This window comes from Carcharodon carcharias, chromosome 19 (assembly GCF_017639515.1).
Source record: "Carcharodon carcharias isolate sCarCar2 chromosome 19, sCarCar2.pri, whole genome shotgun sequence".
Taxonomy (NCBI): domain Eukaryota; kingdom Metazoa; phylum Chordata; class Chondrichthyes; order Lamniformes; family Lamnidae; genus Carcharodon; species Carcharodon carcharias.
The window spans coordinates 73,914,435-73,924,609 of record NC_054485.1 but is presented as its reverse complement, the minus strand read 5'-3'; the positions used below and the strand labels follow the sequence as shown (position 1 = coordinate 73,924,609).

Here is a 10,175-nt window from a genome sequence, read left to right as displayed (position 1 = left end):
ATGAAATGCTCAGGGATCGTTTGGTATGTGACGTGCAGGAAGATGCTATTCAGCGAAGATTACTGACTGAAGTGAATCCTGAATTTAAGAAAGCTTTCGAAACAGTGCTTGTGACGGAAAGCACTGTAAGGGATTCAGAGGCAATTCAAGGGGCACAAAATGGTGCTATTCTCCTGGTTGGGTGGGAACAGTCGGTCAAATGTGACACGAAAAGCCGGGACTCCACCACAAAGCTAACCAAAAATTGAGAAGAAAGAGCTTAGCAGCAAAGTCGAAAACTAATTTTTATCGACGTAGAAACTATCATATTCCTAATGGTTGGCAATTTTAAAAAAGTGTTATTTTTGTCACAGAAGTGGAAACATATTTAAACATTGCAAAGCAATGTTTAAACAGGCTTCCAGACAACAATTGGAGTCCGATGAAGTATATGGTATAGAAGAGCCAGAAAAAACCAATTTTGACATTTATTCATTGTTCAACATGAAAGGTGGGAAGACAGAGCCAATTATTGTCACAGTGCCAGTGAATGGTAAACCTTTAAAAATGGAAGTAGACGCAGGTGCTTCTACCACTGTAATAGGAGAACATACTTTCAGATATTTTAATAAAGGTAAGCAACAATTAAAGTTGGAACAAATATCTGCCAAGTTGAAAATGTACACAGGCAAAGAAATCCAGGTAAAATGTATCATCAAGGTAACTGTTCATTATAGACACCAATCGGCACAACTACCCATGATGGTATTAGAAGGTAGAGGACCAAGTCTTCTCAGTCAAGATGGTTGAGGGGAATTAACCTTGATTGGCCAGTGAGATTTCAAAAGGAAGCTGGAAGGGTTCGTGAGTTGAAAAAGGTACAAGGCAAGGTACTTCAGAAAGAGCCTGGAGAGTCCGAGGACCATGACTGGATGAAAAAAGGAGTGCGTAAGCATTCAGCAACCTGAAGAAATGAAGACTGTCTTAACAACATGAAAGAATAGCAGAAGAAACCCAAGGAGTCTTCTGAATGACAGAATTTAAGATGAAGTGAGTGAGCTTCGCAAAGAAAAGGAAAACCTGTTGAAAGACCTTCACACACGACAAGGATCCCTCACGTCAATGTTTGTACCTCTGGAACGTTACGAAGAGAGACAGGAAGAATGTTAACATCTCTGAACAAACTGAAGAACCAGTTGTCAGAAAAGATGCAGCAATGTTCAATGTTCCAGGAGGAAGTCAACAGATACAAGAAGGAAACAGAAGAGTTGAAAAGTCAGCTGAATGAAGCTAAAGAGGCTTTGAAAGTAAAAGTCGTAGAACTTTCCAAGATGCGAGCAGATAATGACGTCATGGGTAACTCAACTACTGAACTAAGACAGGTTGAGATTGCATCTGAGAGAAGTCTGACCGACAGTGAAGTCAAAGAGAAGGCCGTGACTAAATTCTGTGGTAGAAAGAAGGAGACACATAGAAAGAGGATGCAGAATTACTGATGAGGCGCCATCTTCGGACAATACCAAGGCTGATACTTGCCAATTTGGAGGGCAAGGTGGAGAAATGTCAAGGCAACCAAAAAGCTACTCATGATTGCATGGTCATGAACGACAGTTTATTGTTGGAGAAGCAGTGTATGTAAGGAATTTTGGTGGGGGATCTAAGTGGTTACCCGGTAAAGTAAGCACTGTGACCGGACCATTGTCATACCACCTGGAAGTGGAGGGCTGGATCACCTGTAAGCATGTGGATCATTTAAGAAAAGTAGAGATACCCCAACAAAATGAAGTCCCACCTGTAACCATTGCTGAACCAGTGGTTCCTATTGAAGATGCTCAACCAAGGACAGACATGCCCGATGTCTCTTCAGAATGGAAGACACTGAACTGCGTATGCCTACTGAGGTACCTGATGTTAATGCGATTCCAGAGAATGTGTTTCCTACAGAAGAATCTGAAGTCGTGGAGCTGCGACATTCCACATGGATCAGGAAGCCACCTGAAAGACTGAACTTGTAATTTCATGATCTGTGTAAACATTGTAATGCCATGAGATAAATATCCTCATAAATACAAAATATACAGAAAAGTTAAACAGGAGGAATGTAGTAGTTATAGTTCTGAGAAATGTAGGACTATAGCTTTAAGAATAATCCTGTGTTGTAAGATCACATGATCTGTGTGTAAACCAATGTGTTAGCAGCTCTCTACAAGAGAGTTCTTTAGTTCTGGAGTTTGATGAACGTGTGTAGTTGCTGCTGCTGTCTTCTAAATATAGTTAAATGTTTCCACCTACAGAAGTCTGAAAATTAACTCTACAACACTGTTTGAGAAAATCCAACTGAGAGAGCTGTTTACTCGGTGCTTTGTGCTGAACTGTTTGCCTGGAGCTGTGTGTTGGATATTGAATGTGTTATTGGAAGCATTTCCCTTCTGATTTACAGGCTGAGTTTTGTTGATGGGTCATTACTGAATATGAGAAGGTGAGGTGTAATTATCTGGGAGGTGCAGAGTGTCTGAGGATTCTTACTGATTTCCTATTGTTGAGGTCTGTGTGTGTGTTGGGAGCTGATTATTATCCTGTGGACTGTGAATGGTCAGTTCTGTCTGTGTGTTGGGATCTGGATGTTTCCTGTCTTTTCAAATCCCTCCAAGACCTCCCACCACCCCATCTCTAAAACCTCATCAGTAAAGAAAAAAGAAAGACTTGCATTTATATAGAGCCTAGAAAAAAGAAAGACTTGCATTTATATAGAGCCTTTCACAACCACCAAATGTCCCAAAGCACTTTACAGCCAATGAAGTGCTTTTGAAGTGTGGTCATTGTTGTTATGTATGAAACGTGGCAGCCAATAGGCACACAGCAAGCTTGAAAATTTTGTCCAGTCTTGCAAAGCAGCTTGGGACATTGAACTGTTTTAAAGGTGCTAAATAAATGCAAGTTGTTGTTGTTTATTGTTGTGTAAAAGGTCAGAAAGTGACCAGGCGTTCAGTTGGAGCAGTGTGATTCCCCTCATAGTTCACTATCCTGCTGATTCTCGCTGTGAAGCAGTCTCCCAGTGAGGGGCAGACTTATTGTAAGTGGAGATAGGTTATAACCTATAACTGGCAGCAGAGCAGGGTAGGAATAGCTGCACCTTAGTTCAAACTTGAGGAGCACTGAAGGATGCACCTTCAGGCTGCAGTCCCCCTCCCTGCATGGACGGGGTGGGGGGTGGGTGTGGGGCTGAGGGTAGTTTCTGATCTCAGCCCAGATTGAGAGGAGGCAGTGAGCAGAGAGGCAAGTGGCAGAGAGGGAGTCAGTGCTGCTCCTGACATGTCTACTGGTTTGATGATAATCATGGAATGAGGGCTGTGCTGGGCTATGAGATTGTGGTGGAATACAATCCTGCTGCTGCTGATGGCTCACTGCATCACATGGATACCCAGTTTTGGGATCTGGCCTTAGTCTTCTTCCCTAATGATGATTAACATGGTGAAGTACTCATTCATCAGTTGGGAGGGGAGTAGTAGTTTTCCTTGAACTTCTTTGACCTGAAGCCATGAGACTCCATGGAGTTAATATTGAGACTTCCCCACCTGCCAGTGGGATGGGACATACCCAGGGATGGTGACGGAGGAGTCTGGGATGTTTCCAGATTGATACAATTCAGTCAGTATCAGTGCTACTTGACCAGTCTGTGGGGCAGCTCTCCTCACTTGGGTACTTGTCCTTAGACCTTGGTAAGAGAGACTTTACAGATTTCACTGGGCTGAGATCACCTTAATCTTATTCTGACACAATGCCAGGATTGTCCAGATCTATCTGATTTTCCTCTTATTATTGGACTTTGTAGTGATGGTTTATCATTGTTTGCTTGGCCACTTCAGAGGGCAGTTCAGAGTCAACCATGTTGTGTGGGACTGGAGTTACATGTAGGCCAGACCAGGCAGTTGTAGCAGGTTCCCTTCCCTGAAGGACAATATTTGGGTTTTTAGGACAACCTGAAAGTTTTCATGTTTTTACTTTGATTCTATTCCACAAATTCCAAAATTTATTAAATTCTGTTTCACAACATGGAGCGGTTGAGGTGAACAGCATAGATGCCTTTAAGGGGAAACTAGATAAGCACATGAGGGAGAAAAGAACAGAAGGATATACTGAGAGGGTGAGGTGAAGAGGGGTGAGAGGAGGCTTGTGTGAAGCATAAACACCAGCCTGGACCAATTGGGCCGAATGATCTGTTTCTGCACTGTAATTCTCAATCACTGGATTGTTAATCCAGGACTAGAGCAATTTGGCTGCCATACCTGGAGACACTTTTATTGAAATGTCTTTTAATGCCTTCTTTAAAGATTTTACCTGAAGGCCTCGGCCTTTCCCAAAAGCTTGGGCTTGAATTTGATAGTTTTACCCAGTGCTGTGGCTGATAGCTGAATTGGGGATGTGCAGTCTGAGCGAGTGCAGTGTATCTAATTTCCCAGGATAAACCAGAACCCTTCAATCAGCTACACTGAAGCAATATTTTCCTTAGCTTCTAGCACTTTCTGCCCAGTGTGTTTTCTCCAAATAATTTTGGAAAACAAGGTGCGGAATTTCAAAATCTCCATTGAATTAGCATTTGTCCTGAGTGTTTTTTATATTAAACATATATTGTCAGGGTAAAACAGGTCTACACCAGCATGACTCGAGCTCACAGTAAATTGGTAGCCCATTTTACACTACGCTCGACTGTCTTTTCCATTGTCCTCACGGTACCTGGCAAGATGGGGGTCTGGGCGGAGGAAAGAAAGTAGCCACGTTGCCTGCTCCTGGTCACTATCCAGTGTCTCTGCTGGAAACAGAGAGAGTGTGACAGTCAAGTGAGGAAAAAGAAAGGACTTGTATCTGATCCCCCACACAGGGGAATAGCAGACTGGCACTCACTGTGGAACAGTCTCTAACTGAGGAGTCAGCCCCTTCAGCAAAGGAGGAGAGGGAGTTGGAGGAAATCATGTTTCCTTTTCCTGTTTTACAGAAGGATTGCATCGTACTACACCAGAGAATACAGAGAGATACACACCACAGATAGATCCTGACCATCACCCAAGGAACAACTACACAACTGTGGGAAGACATCCAGTCCCTTCACAGCATTGCTCAACACAGAGAAGGTTGGGCAGTAAAACCATCATCTGGAAATCAGTCGGGTCAGGGGAGCTTTGACATATCATCAGATCTGAAACTGGTCAGTGGTGTGGAACCTTCCATCATAAGCAACCTTTCCAAAGGTTCAGCTGTGGGCGATCGGTCAGGGTGAGGCTGGGAAGAAGTGTGAGCAGCCCCAAGTGTGATGAGAGCTTCAATCATTTATCGAGCCTTATGAATCACTGACTCATTCCTACAGGCGAGAGGCTGTTCAAGTGTGAGGTATGTGAGGGGGATCCACAGACTCACATGCACTGCCAAAAGAGGGTTCATCTATTGTAGAACTGTTAAAACAAGGACAGCAACATGGATGGGAAGTGATCCACGTGCGAGTTTTGTGTCAAAGCTTTTGTGATGTCTTCGAGCCTCCTGACACACCAGAGGATTCACACAGGAGGGAAACTATTCAGATGTGAGGTGTGTGACAAATCGTTCTCCAAGTCATGGAGCCTTCTCGTGCACCAACGCAGTCACACAGGGGAGAAACCATTCACGTGTGAGGTGTGCAACAAATCATTCTCACAGTCATCGGCCCTCCATGTGCACCAACGCAGTCACACAGGGGAGAAGCCATTCAGGTGCGAAGTGTGTGACAAATCATTCTCTAACTCATCACACCTCCGGGTACACCAATATATTCACACTGGCAAAAAACCGTTCATGTGCAAGGTATGCAACAAATCGTTCTCAATGTCATGGGCACTGCTCAACCACCAACGTACTCACACAGGGGAGAAACCATTCACGTGCGGGGTTTGCAAGAAATCATTTTCGCGTAAAACAACCCTCCTTGAACACCAATACATTCACACCGGGGAGAAGCCTTACACGTGTGAAGTGTGCAACAAATCATTCTCATACCCATCGATTCTCCGTGTACACCGGCGCATTCACACAGGGGAGAAACCGTACAAGTGCGAAATGTGTGACAAATCATTCTCACAGTCAGGAAAGCTCAGGACACACCAGCGGATTCACACAGGGGAGAAACCATTCAGGTGTGAGGTTTGTGAGAAGGTTTTCACCTGCTCCTCTGATCTCCTGATGTACCAGAGGATTCACACAGGCGAGAAACCCTTCAAATGTGAGGTGTGTAACAGATCATTCTCAAAGTCATCAAACCTCCTCCAACACCAACACATTCACACAGGGGAGAAGCCATTCACGTGCGGGTTATGCAACAAATCATTCTCGTGGTCAACGACTCTCCTCGAACACCAATACATTCACACCGGGGAGAAACCATACACCTGTGAAGTGTGCAACAAATCATTCTCCATCTCATCGACTCTCCTCGTACACCGACGCATTCACACAGGGGAGAAACCATTCACGTGTGAGGTGTGTCACAAATCATTCTCAAAGTCTTCAAACCTCAGGAAACACAAACGCATTCACACAGGGGAGAAACCATTCAGGTGTGAGGTTTGTGAGAAAGCTTTCACCCAATCATCTGATCTTCTTATACACCAGAGAGTACACACAGGGGAGAAACCCTTCAGGTGTGAGGTGTGCAACAAATCCTTCTCAAAGTCATCAATCCTCATTGAACACCAACGCAGTCACACAGGGGAGAAACCATTCACATGCGAGCAGTGTGACAGATCATTCTCACAGTTATCGAACCTCCGCAGGCACCAACGCATTCACCAATGAGGTGCACAACAAACCATTCTCGAGGTCAACAAAACTCCTGCTCCACCAGAGAATCCCATATGTGAGAAACCCTTCCAAGTGTGAGGTTTGTTGTCAGGATTTTATGATGTGTTTGACATCAAAGGATTTACACAGGAGAAAAAGTTTTCAAATAAAATGTTTGTAACAAAGTTTTAACTAAAGGTTTTCAATGTCCTAAAGCACCAGTGGATTCACACAGGCGAGAAACCATTCAGGTGTGAGGTGGATGACAAGGCTTTCAGCATATTTCCTGGTCCATCAACGCATTCACACAGGGGAGAAACCCTATTGGTATGAGTTCTGTAATAAAGCCTTCACATGTTGTCGGACCTCCTGGAACATCAGCAAACCCACATGGGAGACAAACCCTACCAGTGTGATGTGTGATAGGATTGTTTCACCTACTCCTCCTCTCTTACCATACACTGATGGCTCCACACGGACTTGGAGCCGGGTCACCTGCATTCCACTGAGAGATGTCTGTGTTGTTTACCCTCCAGTGTTCACACAGGGGAGCTGTCATTCCAAATCATTGTCTGTCTCAGCAGTGTCTGCTCGAAGCTCTCCCACCATCAGTCCAATCGTTTCAAGAAGGCCAATTTGACCAGATCACCAAACATCACCAAAAGAAGACAACAATATAGAACAACAATATAGACAACAGTATAGAAGCTCCTGTATAAACTCAGCATCCTCTCAGTGCAGCATCAGGTACAAGTCACTCACTGACTCTCACTCTGACCAAGAAGGCAATCAGATACTCAGTGGTTAGAAAGGCTTCAGCTTCTGATCTACCAGCACAAGCACCTGGGAGAGGAGCCTGGGGTAGTAATGGAGGGACTTCAATTAGCCTCAGCATCTCTGGTCTATGGAGGGGGAGAATCAGCCAGGAATCCCGTTCCTCATCAGTGACCCCAGCTGGGAAGTCAGGAGGAGGGCAGGATGTGTCTTGGCTGTGACAATCTCCATTGTCTCACAACATTCACTGTCTGGGTCTACACATGCTGAATGGCCACTCGAACAGAGCACTAGAGGCCAATCAATGTCCACAGTCTGTACTCCAGGTCAGTACCTTGAGGACCGGAGGGAAAGTGAGATGGAAAGAGGGCATCAACCCTTCAACAACAATTTATTGCTTTTATCCAGAACCTTTAATATAGTCAAACATCCCAATGTGTTTCATAGAGAAATAATCAGATAAAAATTAATATTGAATCTAAGAAGGAGATATTAGGAGGGGATGACCAAAAATATGGTCAACGAGGTGGGATTTAAGGAGGATCCTAAAAGAGGGGAGAGGGACTAAGATGTTTAAGGAGGGAATTCATGAGCATGGAGCTTGGATGGCTGAAGACACAATCGTCAATGGTGAAGTGAAAGAAGGCAGATGTACTCAAGACCAGAATTGGAGGAGTGCGGAGACCTTGGAGGGAGATGGGGCTAGAGGTGACAGGGATAGGGATGGGGTGAGGCCCTGGAGCAATTTGTACTGGAGCATGAGAATTTTAAATTGGAGGCACTGGGGATCTGGGAACCAGTGCAGGTCAGCAAGCACTGGGGTGATAGGTATGTGAGGATAGAGAGCGCAGAGTTTTAGCTGACCTGAAGTTTATGGAGGGTGGAAGATGGGAAGCTGGACAGGAGATCATTGGAATGGTCTAGTCTAGTCTAGAAGCAACAACAGCATGGATGAGGATTTCAACAGCAGATGGACAAATGTTGAGTTGGGGTTGTTGTTAATGGGTGAGGTAATAGAGAAGAGAGGAGGTGATCTTTGCGATGGAGAGGGTTGTGGGGTCAGAAGCTCAGCTGGAGGTTGAAGAGGATGATACTGACTAATTGTTAACAAAAACAGAATTACCTGGAAAAACTCAGCAGGTCTGGCAGCATCGGCGGAGAAGAAAAGAGTTGACGTTTTGAGTCCTCATGACCCAACTAATTGTTGTTGGAGATGAGAGTGGAAAGGGCAATGGAGAGGAATTTAAGGAATGTAGGAACCGGAGTAATCCCTTGAGCCTGTTACGCCATTAAATTAGACCATGGCTGATCCGTATCTGAACTCTATCTACCTGCCTTGGCTCTGTAACACTTAATCCCTTATCTAACAATAAACCTATCAATCTCAGTTTTGAAATTTTAAATTGACTCCCAGATTTTTGTGGGGAGAGAGTTCGAGATTTCCAGTCCCCTTTTTGTGAAGAAGTGTTTGTTGACATCGCCCCTGAACAGCCCAGCTCGAATTTTAATGCTATGCCCCCTTGTTCTGGACTTTCCCACCAGAGGAATCATTTCTCTCTAACTACTCTATCAACTCGTTTAATCATCTTAAACACCTCAATAAGATTACCCCATAATTTTCCACATTTAAGTGAATGCAAGCTCAGTTTGCGTAACCTGTCTTCATAATTTAACCCTTTGAGCCCAGGAACATTTTAGTGAATCTACACTGCACTCCCTCCAAGGCCAATATATCCTTCCTGACGCGCGGTGCCCAGAACTGAACTCAGTTCTCCAGATAGGGTCTAAACAGAGCTCTGTACAGCTGGAACATAATTTCCATAAGGACACAGTTGGTTTTGGGGAGGAGAAGTTGTGGGTTATCTTTTCTCTTCAGATGGTCCTGGAGTAATGAGCAGTTTTGGCAGAGGAAAGCAGGACCACTAGTGCTTGATGTGGCACTGTCAGATCTGGTGATGGATGGCTAAACCAGTTGTGTACCAGATACACTCAAATCTTCACCCCATGGACTTGAGAAGTAGGGACATCGACCAGGAAGGAAGAAAGTGATGGTAATTTTGGGAACAAGGATGTAGAAGGTGGAGGTGAGGGAGTGATTGAACCAGATTGACAGCTACAGAAGCATTGTGGTGAATGGAGGATCAAAGGGCAGAATGTGGGAATTAGATGTGTGTGTGTGTGTTAGTAAAGCGAGCCAGCTCTCAGGAGTGGGTATGGGGTAGAATCGGGCCCTGCTTTAGTTGGTGATGTGAATTATAGACAGGTCCTCTTCAGGTGACAAGTGTTTGACTAATACCATGGGGAATGTTTGTACACTCCTATCTGGGAGGACTACTATCCTGAGTATGGTGAGTGAGTGGGTGTGAGTCTCTACAGACCTGAGTTCCCACATCCCATCATACCTCAATGTAATAACGGTGTGATATGTTCACCTTACACTCTTCCAAGATTTATTTCATGTTCTGGGAAAGATCTTGAGTTGTTTTCAAATGCTTTGTTATTTTGGTTGTTTCAAAGTTTGGTGTAAGTTAAATGTGTTATTGCTTTATTAATCTTCTGCATAACTCTCAATAAATTCACATTTTTTAGCTAAACCCAAATTACCTGATTTATCAGCA

The 10,175-nt window shown here is 44.3% G+C and overlaps 1 pseudogene; it reads left to right on the top strand.

The window, feature by feature from the left end:
• Nucleotides 1–10,157, top strand: part of LOC121291234 — a 37,165-nt pseudogene extending 27,008 nt beyond the window's left edge.
• Nucleotides 10,158–10,175: the final 18 nt, after the last annotated feature.